This window comes from Triticum aestivum, chromosome 3B (genome assembly GCF_018294505.1).
Source record: "Triticum aestivum cultivar Chinese Spring chromosome 3B, IWGSC CS RefSeq v2.1, whole genome shotgun sequence".
Classification (NCBI taxonomy): Eukaryota; Viridiplantae; Streptophyta; class Magnoliopsida; order Poales; family Poaceae; genus Triticum; species Triticum aestivum.
Window position 1 is genome coordinate 780531946 of NC_057801.1, and position 10185 is coordinate 780542130.

Below are 10185 nucleotides of genomic sequence, written 5' to 3' on the forward strand. Positions count from 1 at the left end.
TTTTTACGGTGTTTTCAAAAACCGGCCGATTTCGTCGCGGCGGCCGTCCGTGGCTAGGGTTTGAGCCGTGCAAATCTGTTGTCGATTCTGTGATGAAATGCCTACCTGTGAAGCTAAAAAGCATTTTTAGTGAAAATAACGGGCAAGCTATGGAGGACCCGCAGTTCAAATTCCGGCCGGTTCCAGCTGAATCGGCCGAAGGTGGTCTGAATTGTCGGGAGTAGCTACGAGGGTCGGAAATGCATGCTTTTTGGCGACCATCCGTAAAATAGGGTCTACTTTGAGATAGACATGGAATGGCGCCGTTTGGGGTGACCCTCCTTGTAGCCGCTTCACGAAAAACGCATGTCTTCAGCATTCAAAAAATGAAAAACGGTTTTTCTTGTTAAACAAGTTGGAACCTCGCTTTGGCAACATTGTCTGCCATCACAAGACAGAGGCATGCGCCAATTTGGGCATATTATCAGAAACTATTCAACGGATGCTTCCATATCATTGCTAGTTTGGCATGAAAGCCATGAATCTTCGTTCATGGTAGGTCGTTTTTGAGAACACTTTTTCAAGAAAACGCCGGTATTGCAAGTTTAGTATTTTTGCTAGTTGGTGGGCCACATTTGATGATGTGACGCGGAGTTCTCCCAATTTTTAATTTTTTTTAATTTTTTACGGTGTTTTAAAAAACCGGCCGATTCCGTCGTGGCGGCCGTCCGTGGCTAGGGTTTGAGCCGTGCAAATCTATTGTCGATTCTGTGATGAAATGCCTACCTATGAAGCTAAAAAGCATTTTTAGTGAAAATAACGGGCAAGCTATGGAGGACCCGCAGTTCAAATTCCAGCCGGTTCCAGCTGAATCGGCCGAAGGTGGTCTGAATTGTCGGGAGTAGCTACGAGGGTCGGAAATGCATGCTTTTTGGCGACCGTCCGTAAAATAGGGTCTAGTTTGAGATAGACATGGAATGGCGCCATTTGGGGTGACCCTCCTTGTAGCCGCTTCACGAAAAACGCATGTCTTTTGCATTCAAAAAATGAAAAACGGTTTTTTTGTTAAACAAGTTGGAACCTCGCTTTGGCAACATTGTTTGCCATCACAAGACGGAGGCATGCGCCAATTTGGGCATATTATCAGAAACTATTCAACGGATGCGGCCATATCATTGCTAGTTTGGCTTGAAAGCATGAATCTTCGTTCATGGTAGGTCGTTTTTGAGAACACTTTTTCAAGAAAACGCCGGTATTGCAAGTTTAGTATTTTTGCTAGTTGGTAGGCCACATTTGATGATGTGACGCGGAGGTCTCCCATTTTTTTGATTTTTTTGAATTTTTTACGGTGTTTTCAAAAACCGGCCGATTTCGTCGCGGCGGCCGTCCGTGGCTAGGGTTTGAGCCGTGCAAATCTGTTGTCGATTCTGTGATGAAATGCCTACCTGTGAAGCTAAAAAGCATTTTTAGTGAAAATAACGGGCAAGCTATGGAGGACCCGCAGTTCAAATTCCAGCCGGTTCCAGCTGAATCGGCCGAAGGTGGTCTGAATTGCCGGGAGTAGCTACGAGGGTCGGAAATGCATGCTTTTTGGCGACCGTCCGTAAAATAGGGTCTACTTTGAGATAGACATGGAATGGCGCCGTTTGGGGTGACCCTCCTTGTAGCCGCTTCACGAAAAACGCATGTCTTTAGCATTCAAAAAATGAAAAACGGTTTTTTTGTTAAACAAGTTGGAACCTCGCTTTGGCAACATTGTTTGCCATCACAAGACGGAGGCATGCGCCAAATTTGGGCATATTATCAGAAACTATTCAACGGATGCGGCCATATCATTGCTAGTTTGGCTTGAAAGCCATGAATCTTCGTTCATGGTAGGTCGTTTCTTAGAACACTTTTTCAAGAAAACATCCATATTGCAAGTTTAGTATTTTTTCTAGTTGGTAGGCCACATTTGATGATGTGACGCGGTGGTCTCCCATTTTTTTGATTTTTTTGAATTTTTTACGGTGTTTTCAAAAACCGGCCGATTTCGTCGCGGCGGCCGTCCGTGGCTAGGGTTTGAGCCGTGCCAATCTGTTGTCGATTCTGTGATGAAATGCCTACCTATGAAGCTAAAAAGCATTTTTAGTGAAAATAACAGGCAAGCTATGGAGGACCCGCAGTTCAAATTCCAGCCGGTTCCAGCTGAATCGGCCGAAGGTGGTCTGAATTGCCGGGAGTAGCTACGAGGGTCGGAAATGCATGCTTTTTGGCGACCGTCCGTAAAATAGGGTCTACTTTGAGATAGACATGGAATGGCGCCGTTTGGGGTGACCCTCCTTGTAGCCGCTTCACGAAAAACGCATGTCTTTAGCATTCAAAAAATGAAAAACGGTTTTTTTGTTAAACAAGTTGGAACCTCGCTTTGGCAACATTGTTTGCCATCACAAGACGGAGGCATGCGCCAAATTTGGGCATATTATCAGAAACTATTCAACGGATGCGGCCATATCATTGCTAGTTTGGCTTGAAAGCCATGAATCTTCGTTCATGGTAGGTCGTTTTTGAGAACACTTTTTCAAGAAAACGCCGGTATTGCAAGTTTAGTATTTTTGCTAGTTGGTAGGCCACATTTGATGATGTGACGCGGAGGTCTCCCATTTTTTTGATTTTTTTGAATTTTTTACGGTGTTTTCAAAAACCGGCCGATTTCGTCGCGGCGGCCGTCCGTGGCTAGGGTTTGAGCCGTGCCAATCTGTTGTCGATTCTGTGATGAAATGCCTACCTGTGAAGCTAAAAAGCATTTTTGTGAAAATAACGGGCAAGCTATGGAGGACCCGCAGTTCAAATTCCAGCCGGTTCCAGCTGAATCGGCCGAAGGTGGTCTGAATTGCCGGGAGTAGCTACGAGGGTCGGAAATGCATGCTTTTTGGCGACCGTCCGTAAAATAGGGTCTACTTTGAGATAGACATGGAATGGCGCCGTTTGGGGTGACCCTCCTTGTAGCCGCTTCACGAAAAACGCATGTCTTTAGCATTCAAAAAATGAAAAACGGTTTTTCTTGTTAAACAAGTTGGAACCTCGCTTTGGCAACATTGTTTGCCATCACAAGACGGAGGCATGCGCCAAATTTGGGCATATTATCAGAAACTATTCAACGGATGCGGCCATATCATTGCTAGTTTGGCTTGAAAGCCATGAATCTTCGTTCATGGTAGGTCGTTTTTGAGAACACTTTTTCAAGAAAACATCCGTATTGCAAGTTTAGTATTTTTGCTAGTTGGTAGGCCACATTTGATGATGTGACGCGGAGGTCTCCCATTTTTTTGATTTTTTTGAATTTTTTACGGTGTTTTCAAAAACCGGCCGATTTCGTCGCGGCGGCCGTCCGTGGCTAGGGTTTGAGCCGTGCCAATCTGTTGTCGATTCTGTGATGAAATGCCTACCTGTGAAGCTAAAAAGCATTTTTGTGAAAAATAACGGGCAAGCTATGGAGGACCCGCAGTTCAAATTCCAGCCGGTTCCAGCTGAATCGGCCGAAGGTGGTCTGAATTGCCGGGAGTAGCTACGAGGGTCGGAAATGCATGCTTTTTGGCGACCGTCCGTAAAATAGGGTCTACTTTGAGATAGACATGGAATGGCGCCGTTTGGGGTGACCCTCCTTGTAGCCGCTTCACGAAAAACGCATGTCTTTAGCATTCAAAAAATGAAAAACGGTTTTTCTTGTTAAACAAGTTGGAACCTCGCTTTGGCAACATTGTTTGCCATCACAAGACGGAGGCATGCGCCAAATTTGGGCATATTATCAGAAACTATTCAACGGATGCGGCCATATCATTGCTAGTTTGGCTTGAAAGCCATGAATCTTCGTTCATGGTAGGTCGTTTTTGAGAACACTTTTTCAAGAAAACACCGTATTGCAAGTTTAGTATTTTTGCTAGTTGGTAGGCCACATTTGATGATGTGACGCGGAGGTCTCCCATTTTTTGATTTTTTTGAATTTTTTACGGTGTTTTCAAAAACCGGCCGATTTCGTCGCGGCGGCCGTCCGTGGCTAGGGTTTGAGCCGTGCCAATCTGTTGTCGATTCTGTGATGAAATGCCTACCTGTGAAGCTAAAAAGCATTTTTAGTGAAAAATAACGGGCAAGCTATGGAGGACCCGCAGTTCAAATTCCAGCCGGTTCCAGCTGAATCGGCCGAAGGTGGTCTGAATTGCCGGGAGTAGCTACGAGGGTCGGAAATGCATGCTTTTTGGCGACCGTCCGTAAAATAGGGTCTACTTTGAGATAGACATGGAATGGCGCCGTTTGGGGTGACCCTCCTTGTAGCCGCTTCACGAAAAACGCATGTCTTTAGCATTCAAAAAATGAAAAACGGTTTTTCTTGTTAAACAAGTTGGAACCTCGCTTTGGCAACATTGTTTGCCATCACAAGACGGAGGCATGCGCCAAATTTGGGCATATTATCAGAAACTATTCAACGGATGCGGCCATATCATTGCTAGTTTGGCTTGAAAGCCATGAATCTTCGTTCATGGTAGGTCGTTTTTGAGAACACTTTTTCAAGAAAACATCCGGTATTGCAAGTTTAGTATTTTTGCTAGTTGGTAGGCCACATTTGATGATGTGACGCGGAGGTCTCCCATTTTTTGATTTTTTTGAATTTTTTACGGTGTTTTCAAAAACCGGCCGATTTCGTCGCGGCGGCCGTCCGTGGCTAGGGTTTGAGCCGTGCCAATCTGTTGTCGATTCTGTGATGAAATGCCTACCTGTGAAGCTAAAAAGCATTTTTAGTGAAAAATAACGGGCAAGCTATGGAGGACCCGCAGTTCAAATTCCAGCCGGTTCCAGCTGAATCGGCCGAAGGTGGTCTGAATTGCCGGGAGTAGCTACGAGGGTCGGAAATGCATGCTTTTTGGCGACCGTCCGTAAAATAGGGTCTACTTTGAGATAGACATGGAATGGCGCCGTTTGGGGTGACCCTCCTTGTAGCCGCTTCACGAAAAACGCATGTCTTTAGCATTCAAAAAATGAAAAACGGTTTTTTTGTTAAACAAGTTGGAACCTCGCTTTGGCAACATTGTTTGCCATCACAAGACGGAGGCATGCGCCAATTTGGGCATATTATCAGAAACTATTCAACGGATGCGGCCATATCATTGCTAGTTTGGCTTGAAAGCCATGAATCTTCGTTCATGGTAGGTCGTTTTTTAGAACACTTTTTCAAGAAAACATCCGTATTGCAAGTTTAGTATTTTTGCTAGTTGGTAGGCCACATTTGATGATGTGACGCGGAGGTCTCCCATTTTTTGATTTTTTTGAATTTTTTACGGTGTTTTCAAAAACCGGCCGATTTCGTCGCGGCGGCCGTCCGTGGCTAAGGTTTGAGCCGTGCCAATCTGTTGTCGATTCTGTGATGAAATGCCTACCTGTGAAGCTAAAAAGCATTTTTGTGAAAATAACGGGCAAGCTATGGAGGACCCGTAGTTCAAATTCCAGCCGGTTCCAGCTGAATCGGCCGAAGGTGGTCTGAATTGCCGGGAGTAGCTACGAGGGTCGGAAATGCATGCTTTTTGGCGACCGTCCATAAAATAGGGTCTACTTTGAGATAGACATGGAATGGCGCCGTTTGGGGTGACCCTCCTTGTAGCCGCTTCACGAAAAACGCATGTCTTTAGCATTCAAAAAATGAAAAACGGTTTTTCTTGTTAAACAAGTTGGAACCTCGCTTTGGCAACATTGTTTGCCATCACAAGACGGAGGCATGCGCCAAATTTGGGCATATTATCAGAAACTATTCAACGGATGCGGCCATATCATTGCTAGTTTGGCTTGAAAGCCATGAATCTTCGTTCATGGTAGGTCGTTTTTGAGAACACTTTTTCAAGAAAACGCCGGTATTGCAAGTTTAGTATTTTTGCTAGTTGGTAGGCCACATTTGATGATGTGACGCGGAGGTCTCCCATTTTTTGATTTTTTTGAATTTTTTACGGTGTTTTCAAAAACCGGCCGATTTCGTCGCGGCGGCCGTCCGTGGCTAGGGTTTGAGCCGTGCCAATCTGTTGTCGATTCTGTGATGAAATGCCTACCTGTGAAGCTAAAAAGCATTTTTAGTGAAAAATAACGGGCAAGCTATGGAGGACCCGCAGTTCAAATTCCAGCCGGTTCCAGCTGAATCGGCCGAAGGTGGTCTGAATTGCCGGGAGTAGCTACGAGGGTCGGAAATGCATGCTTTTTGGCGACCGTCCGTAAAATAGGGTCTACTTTGAGATAGACATGGAATGGCGCCGTTTGGGGTGACCCTCCTTGTAGCCGCTTCACGAAAAACGCATGTCTTTAGCATTCAAAAAATGAAAAACGGTTTTTCTTGTTAAACAAGTTGGAACCTCGCTTTGGCAACATTGTTTGCCATCACAAGACGGAGGCATGCGCCAAATTTGGGCATATTATCAGAAACTATTCATCGGATGCGGCCATATCATTGCTAGTTTGGCTTGAAAGCCATGAATCTTCGTTCATGGTAGGTCGTTTTTGAGAACACTTTTTCAAGAAAACATCCGTATTGCAAGTTTAGTATTTTTGCTAGTTGGTAGGCCACATTTGATGATGTGACGCGGAGGTCTCCCATTTTTTTGATTTTTTTGAATTTTTTACGGTGTTTTCAAAAACCGGCCGATTTCGTCGCGGCGGCCGTCCGTGGCTAGGGTTTGAGCCGTGCCAATCTGTTGTCGATTCTGTGATGAAATGCCTACCTGTGAAGCTAAAAAGCATTTTTGGCAAAAATAACGGGCAAGCTATGGAGGACCCGCAGTTCAAATTCCAGCCGGTTCCAGCTGAATCGGCCGAAGGTGGTCTGAATTGCCGGGAGTAGCTACGAGGGTCGGAAATGCATGCTTTTTGGCGACCGTCCGTAAAATAGGGTCTACTTTGAGATAGACATGGAATGGCGCCGTTTGGGGTGACCCTCCTTGTAGCCGCTTCACGAAAAACGCATGTCTTTAGCATTCAAAAAATGAAAAACGGTTTTTCTTGTTAAACAAGTTGGAACCTCGCTTTGGCAACATTGTTTGCCATCACAAGACGGAGGCATGCGCCAAATTTGGGCATATTATCAGAAACTATTCATCGGATGCGGCCATATCATTGCTAGTTTGGCTTGAAAGCCATGAATCTTCGTTCATGGTAGGTCGTTTTTGAGAACACTTTTTCAAGAAAACATCCGGTATTGCAAGTTTAGTATTTTTGCTAGTTGGTAGGCCACATTTGATGATGTGACGCGGAGGTCTCCCATTTTTTTGATTTTTTTGAATTTTTACGGTGTTTTCAAAAACCGGCCGATTTCGTCGCGGCGGCCGTCCGTGGCTAGGGTTTGAGCCGTGCCAATCTGTTGTCGATTCTATAATGAAATGCCTACCTATGAAGCTAAAAAGCATTTTTGGCAAAATAACGGGCAAGCTATGGAGGACCCGCAGTTCAAATTCCAGCCGGTTCCAGCTGAATCGGCCGAAGGTGGTCTGAATTGCCGGGAGTAGCTACGAGGGTCGGAAATGCATGCTTTTTGGCGACCGTCCGTAAAATAGGGTCTACTTTGAGATAGACATGGAATGGCGCCGTTTGGGGTGACCCTCCTTGTAGCCGCTTCACGAAAAACGCATGTCTTTAGCATTCAGAAAATGAAAAACGGTTTTTCTTGTTAAACAAGTTGGAACCTCGCTTTGGCAACATTGTTTGCCATCACAAGACGGAGGCATGCGCCAAATTTGGGCATATTATCAGAAACTATTCAACGGATGCGGCCATATCATTGCTAGTTTGGCTTGAAAGCCATGAATCTTCGTTCATGGTAGGTCGTTTTTGAGAACACTTTTTCAAGAAAACATCCGTATTGCAAGTTTAGTATTTTTGCTAGTTGGTAGGCCACATTTGATGATGTGACGCGGAGGTCTCCCATTTTTTTGATTTTTTGAATTTTTTACGGTGTTTTCAAAAACCGGCCGATTTCGTCGCGGCGGCCGTCCGTGGCTAGGGTTTGAGCCGTGCAAATCTGTTGTCGATTCTGTGATGAAATGCCTACCTGTGAAGCTAAAAAGCATTTTTAGTGAAAATAACGGGCAAGCTATGGAGGACCCGCAGTTCAAATTCCAGCCGGTTCCAGCTGAATCGGCCGAAGGTGGTCTGAATTGCCGGGAGTAGCTACGAGGGTCGGAAATGCATGCTTTTTGGCGACCGTCCGTAAAATAGGGTCTACTTTGAGATAGACATGGAATGGCGCCGTTTGGGGTGACCCTCCTTGTAGCCGCTTCACGAAAAACGCATGTCTTTAGCATTCAAAAAATGAAAAACGGTTTTTCTTGTTAAACAAGTTGGAACCTCGCTTTGGCAACATTGTTTGCCATCACAAGACGGAGGCATGCGCCAAATTTGGGCATATTATCAGAAACTATTCAACGGATGCGGCCATATCATTGCTAGTTTGGCTTGAAAGCCATGAATCTTCGTTCATGGTAGGTCGTTTTTGAGAACAATTTTTCAAGAAGACATCCGTATTGCAAGTTTAGTATTTTTGCTAGTTGGCAGGCCACATTTGATGATGTGATGCTGAGGTCTCCCATTTTTTGATTTTTTCAATTTTTTATGGTGTTTTCAAAAACCGGCCGATTTCGTCGCGGCGGCCGTCCGTGGCTAGGGTTTGAGCCGTGCCAATCTGTTGTCGATTCTGTGATGAAATGCCTACCTGTGAAGCTAAAAAGCATTTTTGGCAAAAATAACGGGCAAGCTATGGAGGACCCGCAGTTCAAATTCCAGCCGGTTCCAGCTGAATCGGCCGAAGGTATTCTGAATTGCCGGGAGTAGCTACGAGGGTCGGTAATGCATGCTTTTTGGCGACCGTCCGTAAAATAGGGTCTACTTTGAGATAGACATGGAATGGCGCCGTTTGGGGTGACCCTCCTTGTAGCCGCTTCACGAAAAACGCATGTCTTTAGCATTCAAAAAATGAAAAACGGTTTTTCTTGTTAAACAAGTTGGAACCTCGCTTTGGCAACATTGTTTGCCATCACAAGACGGAGGCATGCGCCAAATTTGGGCATATTATCAGAAACTATTCATCGGATGCGGCCATATCATTGCTAGTTTGGCTTGAAAGCCATGAATCTTCGTTCATGGTAGGTCGTTTTTGAGAACACTTTTTCAAGAAAACATCCGGTATTGCAAGTTTAGTATTTTTGCTAGTTGGTAGGCCACATTTGATGATGTGACGCGGAGGTCTCCCATTTTTTTGATTTTTTTGAATTTTTTACGGTGTTTTCAAAAACCGGCCGATTTCGTCGCGGCGGCCGTCCGTGGCTAGGGTTTGAGCCGTGCCAATCTGTTGTCGATTCTGTGATGAAATGCCTACCTGTGAAGCTAAAAAGCATTTTTGGAAAAATAACGGGCAAGCTATGGAGGACCCGCAGTTCAAATTCCAGCCGGTTCCAGCTGAATCGGCCGAAGGTGGTCTGAATTGCCGGGAGTAGCTACGAGGGTCGGAAATGCATGCTTTTTGGCGACCGTCCGTAAAATAGGGTCTACTTTGAGATAGACATGGAATGGCGCCGTTTGGGGTGACCCTCCTTGTAGCCGCTTCACGAAAAACGCATGTCTTTAGCATTCAAAAAATGAAAAACGGTTTTTCTTGTTAAACAAGTTGGAACCTCGCTTTGGCAACATTGTTTGCCATCACAAGACGGAGGCATGCGCCAAATTTTGGCATATTATCAGAAACTATTCATCGGATGCGGCCATATCATTGCTAGTTTGGCTTGAAAGCCATGAATCTTCGTTCATGGTAGGTCGTTTTTGAGAACACTTTTTCAAGAAAACATCCGTATTGCAAGTTTAGTATTTTTGCTAGTTGGCAGGCCACATTTGATGATGTGACGCGGAGGTCTCCCATTTTTTGATTTTTTCAATTTTTTATGGTGTTTTCAAAAACCGGCCGATTTCGTCGCGGCGGCCGTCCGTGGCTAGGGTTTGAGCCGTGCCAATCTGTTGTCGATTCTGTGATGAAATGCCTACCTGTGAAGCTAAAAAGCATTTTTGGCAAAAATAACGGGCAAGCTATGGAGGACCCGCAGTTCAAATTCCAGCCGGTTCCAGCTGAATCGGCCGAAGGTGGTCTGAATTGCCGGGAGTAGCTACGAGGGTCGGGAAATGCATGCTTTTTGGCGACCGTCCGTAAAATAG